The sequence below is a fragment of the Arachis hypogaea genome, chromosome 16 (genome assembly GCF_003086295.3).
Source record: "Arachis hypogaea cultivar Tifrunner chromosome 16, arahy.Tifrunner.gnm2.J5K5, whole genome shotgun sequence".
Classification (NCBI taxonomy): domain Eukaryota; kingdom Viridiplantae; phylum Streptophyta; class Magnoliopsida; order Fabales; family Fabaceae; genus Arachis; species Arachis hypogaea.
In genome coordinates, this window is record NC_092051.1 from 82,086,721 (window position 1) to 82,090,173 (window position 3,453).

The following is a 3,453-nucleotide window of genomic DNA, read 5'->3' on the forward strand; positions in this document are numbered from 1 at the left end:
AGCCATTTAATTTTCTTGTCATTTACTTTTCCCGCCAATTTTACATTCCGCAAGTATCATCTCAATTCTTGATTCCGCTCAACTAGAACACACTTCTAATCCGAATTGCTCACTCAACCAATCCTTGTGGGATTCGACCTCACTCTATTGTGAGTTTTTACTTGACGACGATAACCGTTGCACTTGCCGGAAGGAATTTTGCCGATCGTGCAATTTCCTAATTCGTAGCATAACTAGTTTATGTGCATCAGTAACCATTCCCAATGCATTCCCCCTTGAGGCACGTGTGTAGTACCCTCTTCATGAAGTGGCCGAACATTTCTCATTAAATTGTCCAATCAATCTCCTTCAATGTTCCTTTCCTTTCCCTATAAAGATCAAATAAGAAAAGTAAGAAATATCACAAAAAAATCAATTTAAATTTTTACAGCTAGAATAATAAAGAGAAGAAAAGATTTTGTTTATTCATGAACTCCAACTAACTAACTAACTGTGTATCCTTATATGCGCATTGGTGGCACCATGGGGTGACACCAAACTTAGTTTGGAGCACTGTGATGAAAAGTTCTGTTCAAAGCTCCAAGACTAGCATGCTCTCTGTTGCATTCATGCTTTCTTGGCACGCTTTAAACACCAAACTTGTTCTTCACTATATACTGCAATATAAGGACTTCACCAAGTTTGGGTTGGAATTCATGAATATTGACTTATTCACTAGTAAAAGCTAATAAAACATGGGTTGCCTCCCATGAAGTGCTTCTTTAGCGTCACTAGCTTGACGTTTCTCCTTCATCAGGGAGGTTGATAATGCTTCAAGTCCTCCCCTCTTGCCTTGGACTTATATCCATTGGTTGTATCAATGATCTCTACATGTTCCAAGGAGAGAACTCTGTTGATAGTGAAAACTTTAGGTAACTGAGATGGTATAGTGGGGAGATTAGGGGGGATATCTGGGAAGTAAGCTGAGATCACTTTATCTCCTGGAGAGAAGTCTTCTGTAGGGATCTTCTTGTTCCTCCACCCCCTTGGTACCTTCTTCTTTGTCCCTTTCGATGCTGCCTTGCTCTTGGCGACCTCTTCTTCTAAGGGAATTTTGTTGTTGTCTTCACATGCCTCTGGTGGTTTAGGTTCCTCCAGCTTCTCTTTGAGCTGTGACAATTGCTGTTTGCCTTGTTCATCATTCAGTGGGGTTCTCAGATGTGTTGGTTGTGCTTCAGTACTTGTTTCCTCTATCAACATCTCATTATGATCATTGCTTGGTTCTTTGTTTTCTTGGTCTTCTTCTTGTGAGAGTTTGAAGACATTAAAGCTGAGTCGTTCATCATGGATCCTCAATATTAGCTCTCCTCGCTCGACATCTATGAGTGCTCTGGCTGTAGCTAGGAATGGTCTTCCCAATATGATTGGGTGAGTGTGACTCTCTTCCATGTCCAAGATGACAAAGTCTGTGGGAAGAAAGTATTTCCCCACCTTTAACAACACCTTTTCCACCACCCCTCTTGCTTGTTTTTGAGTTTTCTCAGCCAGCCTGATGACTACATCTGTGGGCAATATCTCATTGATCTGCAGCCTCTTCACCAGGGATAAGGGCATTAAGTTGATGCTTGCTCCCAAATTGCAGAGTGCTCTATCAAACATTGTTTCCCCTATGGCACAGGGGACATGAAAACTTCCTGGATCTTTTCTTTTCGTAGGCAACTGCGGTTGAATGAGGGCACTGCACTCCTTATTCATCACTATAGTTTGGCCTCCCTTGAGTGAGCTTTTCCTGGGAAGCAGCTCTTCATATACTTGATGTATGCAGGCATTTGTTGGATAGTCTTGATGAACGGTATGTTCACATGCAAAGATGCAAACAAGTCAAGAAATCTTGAGTATATTCTCTTCTCCACAGCACCCTTGAGCAGTTGGGGAAAAGGTGCATAGAGTCTCAGCAGCTCCTATTTTGAGATTTCTGGTTCTTGGTAATCTTTTTCCCCCTCCTCTACTGAGGTATCTTCAGGTTGTTCTGACAGCTTGCTTGGCTTGTCCTCAGTCTCCTTATCACTTATAGTGATCATCTTGCAATCTTCTCATCTTACTTTATTTGTTTCACCTCTCGGATTCTTCTCTGTGTCACTTGGGAATCCATCTGTGGGTTTGGAAATTTGTTCAGAGAGATACCCTACTTGGGACTCCAACCTCTTGATTGTGTCTCCCTGGTTCTTGAAACTGGCTCTCACTTCCTCCTTGAACACCTTGTTATCTTGAATCTCCTTGCTTATGCCTTCAAGTAGATTCTCAATCCTTGAGATTCTTTCATCAAATGATGATAGGTCAGGCTGAGGAGGGTTATTCTGGCCTTGATATGAATGTGGAGAGGTGTTGTTATGGGGGTGTTGATATGGTCTAGATGTGAAGTGTTGGTGGGCTGGATTGTTTGGATTTGGGCGTCTTTGATCAAGGCTTTGGTCTTGTTGATTTCCCCACCTAAAGTTTGGGTGATTCCTCCATCCAGGGTTGTAGGTCTTGGAGTATAGATCATGGTTTTGCCTAGGTGAATTCCCAATGTAGTTAGCTTGCTCCTGACTACCCTCTGCTTCTTCATTCACTCCTTCTTGGGTTGTTGATAAAGTGGAGATTGCTGCTACTTGGTTCCTCTCCATCTTCTTGGTGAGGTCAGCCAGCTGCTGGGTAATGAGCTTGTTTTGGGCCAGCAGAGCATCTACATTGTTTAGCTCCATTACTCCTCTTGTGTTCCCTCTTTCGGAAGCATAGAAGTAGTTTTTCTCTGCTACAGTTTCAATGACAACTATGGCCTCCTCAATGGTCTTCTTCTTGTTCAAAGATCCTCTGGATGAATGGTCTACGACCTTCTTTGACTCATAAGAGAGCCCTTCATAGAAAATATGCAGCTGCACCCATTCATTGAACATATCTGGTGGGCACCTCCTTGTTAGGTCTTTAAACCTCTCCCATGCTTCATATAGAGTCTCACCATCTTGTTGCCTGAAAGTTTGGACCTCAGCTCTCAGTCTATTGATTCATTGAGGAGGGTAAAATCTTGCTAAGAATTTGTTTACCACATCTTTCCAAGTTGTCAAGCTCTCCCTTGGGAAAGACTCCAGCCACTTGGCTGCCTTATCCTTGAGTGAGAATGGAAATAAGAGTAGTCTATAAGCGTCAGGATGAACACCATTAGACTTTACTGTGTCACATATTCTCAGGAAGGTGGTTAGATGTTGATTGGGGTCCTCTTAGACACTTCCTCCGAACGAACAGTTGTTCTGAACAAGGGTGATGAGCTGTGGTTTTAGTTCAAAATTGTTGGCATGGATGGTTGGCTTTTGAATGCTACTTCCACAGTTTCCTGGGTTTGGATTGATGTAAGAGCCTAAAACTCTTCTATCCTCTCCAGCATGATTTTCTCGACCTCTACCGCCATGGTTGTGAGCCTCTTCCTCACGATGGTTT

General features: G+C 42.7%; 1 non-coding gene across 1 annotated transcript; it reads left to right on the top strand.

Moving 5' to 3' along the window:
* Positions 1–2,910: 2,910 nt before the first annotated feature.
* On the top strand, positions 2,911–3,017 carry LOC112761593 (small nucleolar RNA R71). The gene has a single exon (XR_003181981.1). It is a non-coding gene; the product is annotated as a small nucleolar RNA R71 (small nucleolar RNA).
* The last annotated feature ends 436 nt before the right edge of the window (positions 3,018–3,453 follow it).